We start from the raw sequence: 18,499 nt of genomic DNA on the forward strand, positions 1-18,499 counted from the left end.
TTGCTACTGTCATATGGTTCAATTATCTGTCCATATTACTGAACAATAAAGTGCTATAACTGAATCATGCTATTTGTGATGCCAGTTGAGAGAACAGGCAGGTGAGTGAGTTTTCAAATACGTATCTCCACAAAGGCAGACTCTAACACATGTCATGCTACTGCTTCTTTTTGCCTCCAAGGTTATTGCTGGGGTTCAGTGCCTGCACTGCTCCTGGTGGCACTTTTTTCCCATTTTTTTGAATAGGACAGAGAGAAATTGAGAGAGGAGAGGAAGATAGAGAGGGAGAAAGACACCTGCAGACCTACTTCATCACTTGTGAAGCTTTCCCCCTGCAACTGGGGAGCCAGGGGTTTGAACTGGGATCCTTGTGTAGGTCCTTGCTCTTCAATATTCCTAGTAATAGTTTCATGAAAGATAACTAGCACTTTATTGAAAAAGTCCATCATCTTTTATTTTTTTAATTTATTAGTGATTTAATCGTGGTTTACAAGATTATAAAATTATAGGGATGTCGTTCTAAACCACACCCACCTACCATTAAAGTTCATTAGTGTTTAAATTACAGCAAATATCTCCAGATTCTGGGTTACCATTACTGAGTCAAAATAGGCTGTTTTGACCAAGAATTGGCTTATATGGAGCCTCTGTATGTTAGAACTTGCTGGGGAATTATACAGATGCAGTCACATCTTCCAGGTTGTCCCCTCAGGCTCAGCCACTTCCCATGAGAGTTAATATGGTATTCTCAAGTGCCTTTCCCAACCAATCCTGTCCTCACACTGCACTCCTGGCTGTTGCCCTATAAAAAGCCCTCCTACGTGTTTTTTACCTCAGTGATGGAAGGGTGGTGCGCGTAACGGGGGACGGCCATTTTTTGGCTATCTCCAAGTGGCCCGAACTGCTGCACTCTGACCCAACCCTGAGGTGCCTGCCCGAATAAAGATTTGTCCATGGCACAGCATGACAAGAACTCTATACTGTGAGAGTGGTCATTGTGTACTTTAAAATAGAAACATTAACTGTTCATTCAAAGGCACTGATAGATGGACTCCAACTTAACACTAGCACAACATATCTGTTTCCACATCTCAACCTTGACCAAACTGTTCTTACTCTAGTGGGACTTAAAACAATAGGATTATTCAGCTATTTATTTAATATAAGAAAAATAAACTAAATTTTTTACACCCCTAAAGATGTGAAAACTTGTGTGATACGGAGTTCTGGTGGTGGGAATTATGTGGAATTGTATTCCTCTTATCCTATGGTTTTGTCAGTGTTTCCTTTTTGTAAATATATTAAAACAAAAAATAAATAAATAAAAAAGAAGGCAGAGAGTATGAAGATAAAGAACTTAGTCTGGGATTAAATGAAGTACCTATTTTTTCTTCCTTCCGTCCTTCCTCCCTCCCTCCTCTCTCCTCCTTCCCTTTTTTCTTCCTTTCTCCCTTTCTTTCTTTCTTTCTTTCTTTCTTTCTTTCTCTTTCTTTCTTCCCTTCTTCCATTTGCTTTTTTCCCTTTCTTTTTTCCTCTTTTATGTTTTCTCTAACAGCTCCCATTGACCTTTTTTTTTTCTTCTTTCCCTTTCATTTTGACAGATGGTCAGGGTTGGGGTCAGAGCAGAAGAGACCCCTGCAGCACTGCTCAAGAATCTTCCCCTCCTGCAGGTGGACACCAGGCTGGTGAACCCAGAATACTGTGCATGGTGATGTGTGCAATCTACTACCTGCCCCATTGTTGCTTCCCAGTATTTACCTTATGTTTACATTTGTTATAAATAAATACCCCATTTCATTAAGCTTGCTCTAAAAAGAAGATATTAAGGAAAAGGTAGAGCAAAGGACAGACACTGACAGTATTTCTACCTTGACATCAGTGATTACATAGACTATGTCTTGATCTTTTCATGTTATAAATGGTGTTTCACCAGCAGTAGTTACTTGGGTAACCAGGACCACAGCGCCATCTAACATTAAACAGCAAAGCAGGCAGTAAATGGACTGTAGGGACCTTCCAATACCATTTGCTAGTTTAAACACTGCCAATTATCTAAATTAATAACTGATGTAAGCAAGAAACCCCAAATAAAACCTTTATATTGCTGTCTTTCCACCTTATTTATATTCCTCATTAAAACCACGGTTACTCCTGAAGTCTTAACTAATTCAGAGGAGTGTCAGTAGAAGATCAATGTCAGAATCTCCTATGGCCTATTCGGTGTTAAAATATTCCTTTTATGAAACACTCTTCCTAGAGATTTACAATGTATTCTGCCCGCATTTCAGACTAACCTGTGAAATGTTCAATAAACAAAGCAATTTCTTCTCTAATGATACAGGAGTCAAATGCATGCTGTTTTTCTCTTTAAATTTTAATCACTACATGAGATTAGCTGAACAGAACTGGAATTCAAACAGAAAATGCTTGCAGGTCCCAAAAGGTCATAATTAATGAACAATGATGTTGCTTTTATTCAGAGATAGAAATATAAGGTCATTTTCTTTTGCCTTGTTCCCTTTACCTCTTCAGCAGGTGAGCTTTGTTCTATGTTGTTTTTTTCTCACATATTTGCCACAGAAATCCAAACTGAAAGGGTTTGAGAAATATGGAAACAGATTGATACTTCACCACATTCATTGTGTAGACTGATAGTAGATATCCGGTCAACCTGCTATAATCAGGAAGAGAAACATTCCACATATTTGTTAAGATTCATGAGTGAGGCAAACAATATATATATTATTAAGAGGTAAATGGTTTACAGTAGATTTATTGGCACATGGGGTAACATTTTCCATCTTGCCATGATAGATACCTATAAAACATTCTCATCTCCAACTTAGGTCTTTTCCAGCATCATACATACATACAATAGCAACTACATACATACAATAGCAACTACATACAAGCCAATGTAGAAAAATACAGCTCAGTGCTAGAAAGTATCATTATTTGCACACAACAGCAAGCCTGAATACAAAAGAACTAAACTGTCTGCATTTTTCTTTCCCTTTTCTAACTAACAACAATCTTTGACCCTTCCTTTTGATTTATCAAGTTCTCCTTTATCATCAGGTTAACAGAAATCTAGGCAAGGTTGACAGTTAAATATGAGTGTGTGTCTAAACATAAATCTCTCCTGCACATATTCTCGGTAATAGAGTTCTAACTACAAATTAGGAGATAAATGATAACAAAGTATATAAGGCCTATTTCAAAGCTAGGTGTGCATGCTTGAACACAGGGGCAAGTGAAGCACTTAGAAGGAGGGAATTGGGAGTTGGGCTGTAGCGTAGCGGGTTAAGTGCAGGTGGCGCAAAGCACAAGGACTGGCATAAGGATCCCGGTTCGAACCCTGGCTCCCCACCTTCAGGGGAGTCGCTTCACAAGCGGTGAAGCAGGTCTGCAGGTGTCTAGCTTTCTCTCCTCCTCTCTGTCTTCCCCTCCTCTCTCCATTTCTCTCTGTCCTTTCCAACAATGACAACAACAATAATAACTACAACAATAAAACAACAAGGGCAACAAAAGGGAATAAATAAATAAAATAAATATTTTTTGAAAAAAAGAAGGAGGGAAATATCACATGAAAGTTAAAGAGAGGTACTTTATTTTATTTATTTCAGGCATGATTAAGGCAGAACTCATTAAAATTCCTTCAGTCTATTCCCTCATTTAATTTTTTTTTCACCAAAGGCATATGAACTTATGCCAATTGTATGATGGTTTCATAAATAAGAAGCAAGATTTTTTTCTCTGGCTAAACAGTCATTTTTTTTTATTCTAAAACTGACAACTTTAAGGGTTTTGTGAACTCTTTCATAATGATAGAAGAACCAGAGAATGATGGCTTTTCAGACTATGGCAGTATCACTTCCACTACAAAGTAACTCTGTCCCTTCCATGAAAGTTCAGGAATTTCTCAACATCCCTACTAAGGAATAAATGTCACTAATTTACGTTGCAAGAAGAATTTGATAAATTATTAGTCCCAACTCAATAATGCAGGCTATTCACATAAGTCTGCTTCCCACCTTTTGTTTCATTTTTATAATCATTATATTGAGTTTTCCTGTGTGAAGAACTTCATTCTAGTCTTTACAGTTGTTAAAGACTCATCCAGGAACTTTAGACATTGATAGAGAAAGATAAAAATAATAGCACAACACTTCTGTTATTCCAAAGGTATCGTAACTATGACAAACTAATAATAGTAAGATAATAATCAACAATACCAGTACATTACAAAGACATCTGTTATATTTCTCATCTAATAGGAAAGTCATAGGGAAAAGACTGCTTTCTTTGGTTCAATGGCTCAGCTAAGTAATGCCAGACTAAACCTAAGTTCTTATTCTCTCTGTATATCCTCTGTAGGTAAAGATTTTCCTATTGTCTTGGTTACTTCATATAGGACAAGATAAACTCAGTAGTTTCATACATTACATATATATTTCTGGCATGGAAAGAATAAATGGACAAAATCTTCAATGAAGTATACAATGGATACTGGAAACATGAGTATCTCCGTTTTGCTCCTCTCAGTACCTTCCTGATCACAGACTACTATCTACAGACAGAAGAATAGAGTTGTGCTGGTGAAGTGGATGGATCAGGTGAGATACGATGACAACCTGGTCTTCAAGCACTAGAAGTGAGGTGACTAAGATGGCTCAGAGTTGGAGGTGCATTCATAAGGAACCTCTCTTCCTTGTATTTGCTTTATAGCCCCTTCCATCTTAAGATTTTATTATAGAATAGTCCTAAACTTCTGACAGATGGTATTTCAATGCCTAAGAAATATTTAAAAGGGGCTCCTAAATCCACTAGAACTATTCAGTAATTGACAACTGATGTTCAGTACTGATGAGCATGGAGTCTATCTGTTTTTGTTTGTTTGTTTATATATACTCGAGGGTACAATGAACTAGGTCTCAAAGGATGAAAATCTGGAGTCTCCTAAGGTATCAAGAACCTGGTTACCATCCACAGTGGTGTTTTGGATTAAAAGTTTCTTTCCCAATTTGGTTTGAAGAACAGGGGATTGTCACAACCTTCTGTCCTAGAAAGGTTTCCCTTTTTTATAAATAGCCACTCAAATTATCCCGTCCTATTTTTTGAAACTGTACCGAAGTCTTCACAAAAATGCCCCAAATCTGTTACAGCTTTTACTTCTCAAAATAGATGATTATGTGGAAAACTGAGAAATGTTACACATGTACCAACTATCGTATTTTCCTGTCGATTGATTGTAAACCATTAATCTCCCCAGTAAAGAAAAAAAAATTAAATCATTTTCTTTTTTGATGTACTAATTCTTCAAAAAGAGTTATTTCTTCATGCATTTGGAATAACAGAGAAGAAAGACTAAAGTTCGGCATTAATCCATTATAGGAGCTAAGAGACAGCACACGCGGCAGAGCACACACGTCACTATTCAGGAGCCAGGTTCAAGTCCCTCTACCACTTGTGAACACCATCTATAGCACCAGGTGAAGCTTTCCAGACAGAAAAACATCCCCATGGCATTTCTCCTATCTTTGTTTTTCTCACTCTCTCTGAAATAAAAGGAATAAAAAATGATGGAGTAGAATCAGGCCAGTGATACAGTAGAATCAGGCCAGTGTGTAGCTTAGTGCCAACAACAACAATAAAAAATAACAACACACACAAATATAATATAAAAATTAACAATATATATTTTGAATAACTATCATTGTCATTTCTTTTGAAATTCCAGCACAACTGAATTTGTGTATACCTGCAAATTGAAAACCAGTCACTTGTATGAATTATAGTTTAACTTCCATTGCCATAAATATCCTCATAAACTTTAATTACCTCACCACTATATCTGAAATTTTCACAAAATATTTTAATTTCAGTCTATACCCTAAACACTATAATTCCTTTATTGATTATAAACTGATTTAGCCCAGAACTAAAGGTAGACTTCTACTTTGAGAAATGACTATATTATTTAGTGTACTTAGGAATTACCTGATATAGGAAATTAATATGCAAATTAAATCCACCTCTGATATACTCCCCAATGGATTTTACCCATATACTTTTTTTTCAAGTTCTTGAGTTTCACTTTCTAAGGAACATTCAAGGTTTTGGAAATTCCTGCCCACAGCTCATTGTGCATTCTCTCCAGCAGTGCTCAGTTACAAAGAATCAAGGAGGCAGGCAATAATTACTACCCAAACAGAGGAAATCAGACCCGCATTTCCCGATGTCTGCGAAATTATAAGTACAGCTGTAGGTCTGTATTTCTTCCGGAAAAGATGATAACATACATAGTGCGAGCCTGGTATAATTAGGGTATGGGATGAAATGCTTCAGATTAAGATTTATTATAATGTGGAATATCCCTGATTTTGCCAATCTTAAAAATTAACTGGTTCTTCAAGAAATCAACAGTAGGACAGTGATGTCAAGCACACAAGTGAGTCATATACAGAAACTCATAAACACATACACAGCCCCCACACCTGTGGACATCTAAACTTTGACAAAGGTGTCCAGACTACTAAATGGAGAAAGGAGTGTCTCTTCAACAAACGGTGTTGGAAAGTTGGATTGAAATGTACAGAAGAATGAAACCACTATATTTCACCAAACACAAAAGTAAATTCCAAATTGATCAAGAACTTGGATGTTAGATCAGAAATTATAATATACTTAGAGGAAAATATTGGCAGTACCTTTTTTCCATCTAAATTTTAAAGGCATCTTCAATGATACAATCAAATTACAAAGAAGACTAAAAATAAATAAATAAATAAATAAACCAGTGGAAAGACATCAAATTAAAATGCTTCTGCATAACAAAATAAGCCACTACCCAAACTAAGAGACCCCTTACAGAATTGGAGAAGATCGTTCTATGTCATACATCAAATAGGAGGCTAGTAACCAAACCATATAAAGAGCTCACCAAACTCAGTAACAACAACAACAACAAAAAAGATACCCATCCAAAAATGGGGAGAGAATATTAACAGAATATTCACTAAAGAAGAGATCCAAAAGCCCAACAAAAATATGAGAAAATGCTCCAAGTCATTGATTGTCAGAGAAATGCAAATAAAGACAACAATAAGATATCACTTCACTTCTGTGAGAATGCCATACATCATAAAAGGTAGTAGCTTCACAGGCGGTGAAGCAGGTCTGCAGGTGTCTCTCTGTCTCTCTTCCTCTCCATCGCCCCCCTCTCTCTCAATTTCTCTCTGTCTCTAACCAATAATAAATAAATAAATAAATAACATTAAAAAAAAAAAACTTTAAAAAAAGTAGCAGCAACAAATGCTGGAAAGGTTGTGGGGTCAAAGAAACCCTCCTGCACTGCTGGTGGAAATGTAAATTGGTCCAGCCCCTGTGGAGAGCAGTCTGGAGAACTCACAGAAGGCTAGATGTAGACCTACCCTATGACCCTGTAATTTCTCTCCTAGAGATATATCTGAAAGAACTAAATACACCCATCCTAAAGATTTGTGTATACTTATGTTCACAGCAGCACAGTTTTTAATAGCCAAAACCTGGAAGGAAGTAACCCAGGTGTTCAACAACACAGTAACCTGTGGTCTATATACACAGTGAAATATTACTCAGCTATTAAAAATGATGAATTCACCTTCTTCACCTCACCTTGAATGGAAACTAAAGAAACCATGTTAAGTGGGAAAAGCTAGGAAAAGAAGGATGAATACGGGATGATCTCAATCAGACAGAAGTTGCAAAATAAGAACATATGGGAAAACACAAAGTAGAACTTGGACTGGAGTTGGTGTATTGCACCAAAGTAAAAGACTCTGGGGTCAGAGGAAGTGTTCAGGTCCTGGGACATGATGGCATAGGAAGACGTAAGGGAGTTGAGTGGAAAACTGAGAAATGCTACACATATACAAACTACTGTATTTTACAGTTTACTATAAACAATTAATTCCCCAATAAAGAAATCCACACATACACTCAGAATTTAAACATTCCTTTGCTACACAAATTCTGAGGGACAGTCCATTTACATAATCATGTGTCAGAAAACCATAATACAAAAGCGACTGGCTGATCTCATTCTTTCTTCTAATGTGTAGCTCACACAATATCCTCATCTGTACAGTGTCCTTCTTTATCAAGAAGCCACTCATTAATATCTGTTGAATAGAATAACTTAAAATAATCCCCCCAAAAGTTTCTGACATATCATGCCACTTGACATTTTTTCCCAAAATTAAGAAGTTCATGCCTCAAGGAAATGTGTGATACATGAATAACTTCTGTCTGAATGAAATAAATCATTTTTAGATCATTTTGATTAAGAACAGTCCTTTCGGGGCCAGGCACTGGTGCACCTGGTTAAGCGCACACATCACAGTGCGCAAGGACCAAGGTTCAAACCCCTGGTCCCCACCTGCAGGGGGAAACCTTCATGAGTGGTGAAGCAGGGCCGCAGGTATCTCTTTCTCTCCCTCGCTATCTCCCACTTCCCTCTCAATTTCTCTCTGTCTCTATCCAATAATAAATAAGTAAATAAAAGAAGCCTGTTAAAAAAAGAATAGTCCTTTTGTTCTCTTTGATTATTCTTTTTGTAAAGAATAAAATAAACTACAAAGCACTTCAATCAGTCAGAAGAAATGAGCTATCTCTAGCACAGAGCCAGTCACTCAGTTTCATCAAGAGTCCTAAACATCATAGATAAAATATTTTCATTTTATTGGTCAAGCATAGAGAATGATGCAAGACTAGCCCATGCAGAAAATCCAGCCAAGTTGCTTATCGTCACCTCGTAAATTCAGGTTTCAGCCTGTTAGAATCACAAAGACAGCTTCAGTGGCATACACAAAGCGCTCTACATGTAGGAAATGGCTAAATATCCCACTCCCACCCCTTACTGTGACAGCGATTTATTTCCCACACTTCCATAGCTGAACTGATACTCATCTGTGGCCATCTGTTCTTATTATAAAACAGTGGATTTTGGCTGGATGTTCAAGCATTGAGTCTGTTAGAACACCTGTTTGATCTCTACCCAATCAGACCCTTCAGATGGTTGGATGTGGACATAGAAAAGGAGGGAATTCAGTTGCTTTTGAATCAGAGAAATAATACATAAACCAATCGATTTTCTGTTGTTGCAGAATGTTCACCCTCTGATATTAGAAAAAAGTGGCTATAATAAGTGTTAAAACCACAATTAATGTTGAAATATCTACAGTTAAATGGGAGCATACCTTTTGAATAACTACACATAAAGAGATTATAAGCATTTTCTGGATAAGCACCTTATTCCTAGAATGACACTAAAACATACACTTGGAGCTCAATATGTGTGTGTTAAATAAATACATTTAATTTATTTAATCTATTACTTCTGGCAGCCCATTTTTTCCACTTTTTTTTTTCTTGTTATTTACTTAGTAGGACAGAAAGAAATTGAGAGGAGAGGGAGACAGAGTAAGAGAGGCAACAAACAGCAGCCCTGTTTCCCAATTCATGAAGTTTTCCCTCTATAGGTGAAGAAGACTAAGGACAAGTCTTGAACTAGAGTCCCTGAGAATAGTAACGTGTGTGCTCAACTGGGCATGCTGCTACCTGACCCCATATTTTATCTTTATTAGTAATATTTTGTTATTCATTGCTCTAGGCTGACTGTTCCAGAGAAAGAGGGAGGGAGGGAGGGAGGGAGGGAGGGAGAGAGAGAGAGAGAGAGCCAGATAAAAGAAGCAGAGGTGTGCAAGAGAGAAAGATACCACAACACTGAAGTTTTCAAGTCCAGTGTGGTGGAAGCCAGGCTTGAACCTGGCTCGAGGTACCTTCTCAAGTAGGCTCTCTTGCAGTTCCTATTAATAACTCCTTACTAGATACTAGAAAAAGCAGAAATACCTCGAACAGGGGGTTATTAGTGGAGATAAGCTTGCTAGAGGAAATGGGTTTCTAATCATTTTGAAAGCAGAGAGCAACACATTTGAGATGATGTCAATTCTTGGAACAAGTTGTGTTTCCTAGAGCAGCATCACAGACAAGCAGCAGGAAGAGATGCTTCTATTTCTATGGCGGGAGGGATAATTGGTAGAGAGATGTGAAACCTATAATTAGGAGCTTGGGTTTGATACAAAGGAGAATTGGGAAAGTGATGGATGTGATTAGCACAACAGTGGAGGATGAGTGTTGCTGCTGTGTGAAGAATGGATTGGCAGGTCTGGAAGGCTGGCTGTCTGCGAGGCTGGCAGCACAGCACTCAGCGCAGACCTGTTTCTGAAGGCACTGGATTGAGCCAAGGTTGAGAAATGGTTATTGTGACAAAATTCACAAGTGTGAGCCATGAATCCTTGGCTCCTGTGTGCCCTTCTGAAAATCCCAATGAGCAACTCGACTTCTCGTTTCATCCTCTTCCTTAAAAAAGAAAAAAAAAAAAAAACTTGTATTGAGATAAACTTCACTCAGGCATAGGCTATAATGCTGTTGGCTGTGTGCTCAATATGAATGAATTAGCTAGATAGATCAAGATGTCTTTATTGCTTAATTAGGGAAATTGTGATTTTAAGACACTTACTGCCACCCAGGCCTAAGTTCTCATTTTTTCCCCTAACAGTTGTCTACATACCACTCCCACTTAGGTCTTCCACCATCATTGTACACTGGGTCTCCAAAGTCCACTTGGCTTTCTTTCTGTTTTTCTTTTGTTAAGTTTTTCTATTATCTTTATTTATTTATTGGATAGAGACAGCCAGAAATTGAGAGGAAGAGGGGAGATAGAGAGGAGAGAGACAGAGAGACACCTGCAAACCTGCTTCGTCACTCATAAAGTTTTCTCACTGCTGGTGGGGAGGACCCGGGTCCTCCTGCACTGTAATATGTACCCTCAACCAGGTGCGCCACCACCCGGCTGCCGCGGCTTTCTTCTCCTCATCTCACCCAGTCTGGTTTTCAGCCTTGCTGTGGCCAGCTGTGCCACACTCAAGTTTCACTCTGCATTTCGCTCCGGTTCATTGTTACTACAAGAGAAATCGTCTCCTATTCATAGTTATATAACCACTTGTTGACTGATAGAAATATTATAACTGGAAGCTCAGAGAACCTTGATTCTATATTTCTCCTATTTAATTACTTGTAGTGTTAGTCACTAAATCAGTGTTTCCACAGACTTAATAAAGCATAACTACTGTGAACAATAAAAAGCACCTTTCATATTTTCCTTTTTCAAAAACAAAATAAAACAAAACAAAAAAAATATATAACGGGTTTGACTTTATTATGGAATGCCAAAAATTATATATGGACTGAAACAAAATTTTTTGTTTTATCATCAGAGAACTTACAAAGCGAACAAGGAAAGTGTTGGGATAATTTAAAAAGTAAGGCTAGGCTGGAGAGATAGCTCAATGGTAGAGCATGTGGTAGAGCAAGTTTATAAACTTGAGGTCCCAGATTAGATCCTAAGCACCGATAAACACCAGGGCTGAACAGAGCTTCTCACTCTCTCCTTTTTCTTCCCTCATTTAAATAAAAAGTTATTTAAATACTCCAAAACTAGAGATAAATCATATAATAACTAGAATTGGCCAGTGATTTAGATATTTTTCTTGTATGGACTTCTTTTTTTTCAAATAAGAAAGCTGAGATTTTGAGGGATAAAGATTCATTCACTCATTTAGCACAAACTCTGAAGATAGGCTTATTTTCTTTGAATACTTGTTTTTTAAAAACAAGCTTCTCTTTCATTGATTAAATAAGGTGAATCTCCTGCCTTAGCCATTATAGTTAAAATAAGAGTTTTTCCAAGTCATCACTGTTAATACCCTGTGCTTGAGTTTAATGCCCAGTTTAATTACAAGCAATGACAATCTGTACCAACTGCTTACTCTTCCCTGTGCCTCAGTTCCCTCCTCTAGGAAATGGGATGTAAAAATTGCATTTATATAAAGTTCTTCATCAAACTAGAATATATATATATATATATATATATATATATATATATATGTCATTAGACATCACTGTAGGCCACTAACTGTCTATAAATGCTAGCTGTAGCTATGACGGCTATTCCATCATTCTCATTATTGGTTAGCACCTCCTGTATGGCAAGCAATGATTTTAATGTAAATTACAAATAGAGGTTAATAAGGTGACATAAAGTAAGTAAGCTGCAATCCAGCAAGGTACATTCAAGAGGACCAGCGTGCATCGTTTACAAGTCAGTGTAGCTGAGTTGTGTTGAAACTTGATAAATGAATAATAGTTCATGTTCAGCAGGGAAGCAATTACAGAAGCCAGACCTTCCACCTTCTGCATCCCACAATGATCTTGGGTCCATACTCCCAGAGGGATAAAGAATAGGAAAGCTATCAGGGGAGGGGATGGAATATGGAATTCTGGAGGTGGGAATTGTGTGGAGTTGTACCCTTCTTATCCTATGGTTTTGTCAATGCTTCCTTTTTATAAATAAAAATTTTAAAAAAGAAAAATGAATAGTTCACAGCTGCCGTTGGAGAGAGATGAATGAAAAGTCTGGAGGCATTAGGATCCTGTGAATCAGGGGATACTGTGGCTAGACAGAAAGTATGTTCACAGAGTTAGAAAAAGACTTAGGAGCAGAAAGATATCTCACTGGGTTGGATGCGTACAGTGCCATGAACAGGGCCTAGACACTGCACGAGAATGCTAGGGGACAGAGAGCACCTCCAGTGCTACTACGGTGCTTCTTCCTCTCTTGGTCTGGCTATGTGAAAAATTGTCCTGATACACAAGGCCTGTTATGTTTATTTAATGTGGTTGGAGGTATATGAGAAATGGTGAGAGGTGGTGCTGAATAATTAAATAGTGGCCTGATGAAGAAGTAGCCTTGTTAAATGCACTTCTAGTTGATGTGCATTTTATCCTGAAGGCCACTGGGTACAATAAAAAGGGGTTTTAATCTGAAGATGGCCTGACTAGGTTCTCTTTGTCAAATATTGATGACTGCCCTCTGGGTTGATTTCTTTTTGAGTATACAGATATTGCACTGCCAATACCCATTGACAAGGCTATTTCCCCTTCTCCTCTCAAATGGTAAATTCCTTTAGGGTAGTCATCTTTCTATTCCTAACATCTCTCTTGTTACCAGGAAGAAGTAATACTCATTACATATGGAATGAATGGCGGGGGGTGGAGGGGTGAATAAAGAAGACAAAGCAAAAATTACAGGAGTGTCTTTTTTAATTATTTTTTTTTCCCTCCAGGGTTATTGCTGGGCTCAGTGCCTGCACCATGAATCCACCACTCCTGGAGGCCATTTTCCCCCTTTTTGTTGCCCTTGTTGTTATAGCCATTATTATTGCCATTGTTGATGTTGTTGTTGGATAGGACAGAGAGAAATGGAGAGAGGAGGGGAAGGCAGAGAGAGAGGGGAGAGAAAGACAGACACCTGCAGACCTGCTTCACCACCTGTGAAGCGACTCCCCTGCAGGTGGGGAACCGGGTCTCCAACAGGAATCCTTATGCCGGTCCCTGCGCTTTGCACCACATGAGCTTAACCCACTGCACCACCGCCCGACCCCCGTCTTTTTAAATTCTTAAGTCCTATGCTATGTTAAGAATATAGAAGAACTAGAAGGACAACTGGTGATGATGTCAACCTAGAATGGTACAAACTGGTACAGGAAGAGCCAAACGTTGGTATACAAGGAGGCTAGGAGGGTCCACCGGCATGATAGTCATATTTACTGACAGTAAATATCCCAGGATAGATTTGAAGATGAAGATACTGAGTTTTCTTCTAATGTAAGGAAACTGTCAGTCAAATGAAGATATGTCTAGGTTGTAGGCAGATGGAGAGAAAGAATTGCCTTTTAACAGAACCCACCATACACTCACTCCCCTATGCAATGTTAATAAAAATTAAAAAAAACAACTAATTGACAATTACTAGAATTTTAAATAAAGACTATACAGAGTTGTCATAATTTCTATGAAGTCAAAGATAATTCTTTTCCTAATCACTTACCTGAAATGGCCTTAAACCGTCTTCATTTCTGGAAGCCATACTCGTTCATAGAGGATGTCTATAGAAAGCAACTTCAGGAAACCTTGTCACTCTGTCCCATAATTAAGAGTACTCACACAGCCTTTCATTTGACTTTATCCTTAGCACCTGCCCCAGAGCAGTCAAATATTTGGTTCTGTGCTCTTTCATAAATGTATCATAGTGGAGGCTGGGCGGTGGCACACTAAGTTAATCACATATACTATGAAGTGCAAGGATACCGGTTTGAGCCCCCAGCTCCCCACCTGCAGAGGTTCGATTAACAAGTGGTGAAGCAGGTTGTGAAGGTATCTCTTTGTCTGTCTCCCACTCTACCTCTCCCTCCTCTATCAACTTCTCTCTGTCCTATCCAATAAAAAATGAAAAATAGCCTCCAGCAGCAGTGAATTCACAGTGCAGGCACCAAGTCCCAGTGGTAACCCTGGAAGCCAAAATAAATAAGTAAGTAAGTAAATAAATAAATAAATAAATAAATAAATGTATCATAGTGTCATGATTAATATCACAGATATTAGAAACCCCAACTTTGTCATTTAGCTAAATGATCTAGAGGAAAGCAGCTTATCCTCCTGAAAAAGAAATGTGTATTTGATATGTAAAAAATAAAATTCAAGACACTACCTCCAATGAAAGACTGACATTCTCCACTGACTTTCCCATCTATTCATCTTAAGAGTTCTCCTCTCCTCTCACTCCCTCTGCTTCAGCCACTCTGCACTCTTCACTCCCTCTCGAGTAGCCTAGGCATTCTCTGTCTCCTCCGAGTATTTTTCCTCAATTATCTGCATGGCTAGCTCTTTCTCCTTCCCTTTTCTCAACTATTTTCACAAAAGTTCTCATCCATCTATGGCTATAATAGAGAAGACAATATTGCTTAGTTTAATGTGGATCTCATGCCTGCACACTGACAAAAGCTGAAAGGAAATTTGCTTCAAACCAAAGTATGCCAAGGAAAAGAATTACTTGCAAAATGTTCCTCTTATATGTTCTCATCTTTGATGTAGTTATGACATTTGGAATGCAATTAAATGTTCAATTTCCCAATGAGATTTTCTATGTAAAATTTCAGTTTCATAATAAAGTATTGCATATCACCCTTTCTTGCTTTACTCCCTAACACTTATTTTGATATATATATATATATATATAGTTTTATTTTGCTAATTTGTACTTTTATGCCAAATAAGAAATGAATTTTTTGAGGATAAAAATTGTTGTCTATCTTATAACTGCTGTATTCCTGTTGCCTAGGCTTCATTTATTTTTATTACTGCTATTTTTTTACTTAATAGGACAGATAAGTTGAGATAGGACAGAGAGAGAAGAGAAAGTGAGACATCTGTAGCCCTACCTCACTGCTCATAAAGTTTACCCCATGCAGGTGGGGACTAGGAACTTAAACCCAGGTCTGGTGCATGGTACACAACATGGCCTCCTGCCTAGAAAAAAAATGCCTAATAAGCACCTAAGGTACTGTAAATGGATTGCTTATATATGTAAATTGTTTGGTATAGCATTACACATGTACTCACAAAATAGTAGCTGCTATTATTATGAATTATGCATTTTGCTAATCTTTTATAAGCTCTTTGAAACTCACGGAGTGCACTGTACTCATTTTCTTACTTTTCAAGTGCTTTTGATACTTTTCCCCCAAATTATTTTATTGACGGTTAATGGTTTACAGTACAGACACTGACATAAGGGTACAGTTTCTCATCTTACTATGATTGGTGTCTATGGAACACTCCCATCATAAACTTAGGCCCTTTTTCACCATCATGAGGACCCCAAATCCCTCTCCACCACCACCCTCCTTCATTCCCAGAGGCTTTGCTTTTCTCCAATACACCACACCCAGTCCAAGTTGCTCTGCCTTTTTTTCCCCTTTCTTGTTCTAGCTTCTTATATGTCACCTACTAGTGAGACGATCCAATATTTGTCCTTCTATTGAAATTTAATGGATGACAAAATGGATGAATGAATTTCCAATCTCATATAAAGATTAGCTACTTGGTTCACTACTGGCGATATGTTTTCTTTGAATCAATACTAGATTGTGAAAGTCAGAATAAACTCAGCAAAGTGACCACAAAGGTGAAAAATACTCCCATCTTTCCCCACCAAAATGTTTCATTTTCTAACACAGACATTATTTTTATGAGTAGGATGCTTTTAAATTATTACAGCTTCTGAATCTGTGAAGCAAAAGGTAAAATCTTTGAGAAACTTCTCTGCTGTAGGTGGGGACCAGGGCCTTGAACCTGGGTCTTCATGCATTTAATGTGCGTTATCTCTTCACTGAACTGTCCCCAGAATCTTAGTTTTTTATTGCAGTTTAAAAAAGTCAACTATTTATACACTGAGAGAACATATAACTGTAAATATAGTACTGATGTGTTCATAGCCCAGTGTTTTAAAAATCTACCTGAAACAAAGAAAACAGTGTACATATTTAAAGTCAAACTTACTGTAAAAAATAGATCAAATAGTATTCATTAACAGATTGGATATACGTAAAGCTAATGACTATCAATTTTTTTTATTTCTCTGATTTTTCTTTCAATATACAATTTAATCAGATGGTACATCTTCCTTATCTTTGTTTCAGAAATACGCACACACACACAAACACACACAAACAGGTCGACCTAATCATTTTTCATCTTTCTCATGCCTTTGTCTCAGTGATTTGAATCAAGTGTTAGGATATTCCCAAAGTGTTATTAATGGCTTAGAGAGTGGGTAGCATGTTGTCAAAACCTAGCTGAGCCATTCTGTTGTCAGGAAGTACCAAGAGACAGAGTGAACTCAGAGTTTAAATTACAAAGAGCTATTGGTTCTGACAGCAAAGCATGCTTGAAAATGAAATTGACATGGACTAAGGCTGACATTGAAGTATTATCTTAAAATCTTGAAAAGACTGATAGAGAACTCAATTATAGAACCAAAAGGGAGTTGGAGAAAATGAATAAACAGGTAGTGATCTCTCCTTCAAACATGTATTTTCCTTAATAGGTTAAGTTTGCTTTGTACATAATTAGTTACCCTGGTCTCTTACTTCCATACTTAATCAATTTCAATAATGGTTTTACTAAATAATTAGAAAGTTTTTAATTCTTGTTAAGCAAAACAAATGGGTAGGAAAAAAAACTAGTGAGTTAATTTCAGTTCCTGTTACAAAAAGGCACTATAGTCCAGAAACTGGAATATATAATTGTTAAAAACTCTAGGTGAGAATACAGGTCCAGCAATAAAAGCCTATGAACCATAGGCATATGATTTCATCTCTGCCTTTTAGATTGTTCAGCTCTAAAACATGATAATTCTCTCTCTGTTGTAGTAGTTCAGAAGCATATGTAAGATTTATGATTGGATTTGGGACATATAACGTGGAGAAATTTCATTTTGACATATGTTTGAATAAAACTGGTATATATTTTTTAGAATTGTGCAATTGTGTAAAGCCACACTGAGAAATGTTCATAGTTATTTTATAGGTAAGGAAACATGCTCAGAAATGTGGAGTGGCTTTCTCTAGACCCAAAACAGGAGTGAAAATTGCTATTTTCTGCTCTTTATTCACCACTTCTTGATCCAGCCCCCTCTAAGCACTCCCCCCAAAAAAATGATCATAAATGTCCTAGTAATTTTTTTCCTCTCTATTTTTCTAAAGACCTAATTACACTTTTGATGACCTATTTATCTAGGAGATATTTTAAGAGCACTTCTTGTGGGCTAGGTATTAGCAGTGAGCAGCAGATCAAAAATCTCTATCCCAGAGAGTTTAAATTGTAGCTCAGTTGATTAATTCAAGCAACATTCATGTGTGTTATTCCATTCTAGACATAGGCTGAGAAATAAAGTTATAACAAGGCATTGTCATGAGTTTGCCAGTGAAAAAATATACCAGGAAAGGCTGAATGAAGACAATAGAGGTTAGGAATTCTCATAGTTCAGATATGGTGCATGCTAAGGGGAGAAGTTTAACTCAAAATCTCTTCTAAGTGGCTTCATTTTGAGTATGACAAAGTATCCACTTACTAGAATCCAAGTGGAAGAGGCCACTTGGAGAAAGAACTTTTTCTTTTCTTAAGGATGTTTGACTTAGAGCCCATGAAATGTCATTCCTGCTGAAATGACAAATCATGAAAGTCTTCTGAAATAACTGGGTCTCTTAATGAAAAGTAAATTCACTATATTTTCATGTCATGTATTTTTTTTAGTGTATTCAAATGTCATGTTGATAAATTAATGCATGAGCAGATGATGAATACTTCCTGTCCCCCTAAAAATATTCAAAAACGAAAACCTTAACCCTAAAAATAATGCCATTTGGAGGTAAGGCCACAAGGAAGTCTTAGTTTGAGATTTGGATGGAGCCATCTTGATGGATTAGTGCCCTGGTGAAAAGAGGAAAACAGAGGTGAGTCTCTTCAAGAATATGTGCCAGGAAACAGTCCCCAGCGT

At 37.4% G+C, this 18,499-nt stretch overlaps 1 protein-coding gene across 5 annotated transcripts in view; it reads right to left on the reverse strand.

The window, feature by feature from the left end:
* Positions 1-18,499, reverse strand: part of GRIK1 (glutamate ionotropic receptor kainate type subunit 1) — a 519,153-nt gene that overhangs the window by 456,205 nt on the left and 44,449 nt on the right. The gene's annotated exons all lie outside the window — the stretch shown is intronic.

This window comes from Erinaceus europaeus, chromosome 9 (assembly GCF_950295315.1).
Source record: "Erinaceus europaeus chromosome 9, mEriEur2.1, whole genome shotgun sequence".
NCBI lineage: Eukaryota > Metazoa > Chordata > Mammalia > Eulipotyphla > Erinaceidae > Erinaceus > Erinaceus europaeus.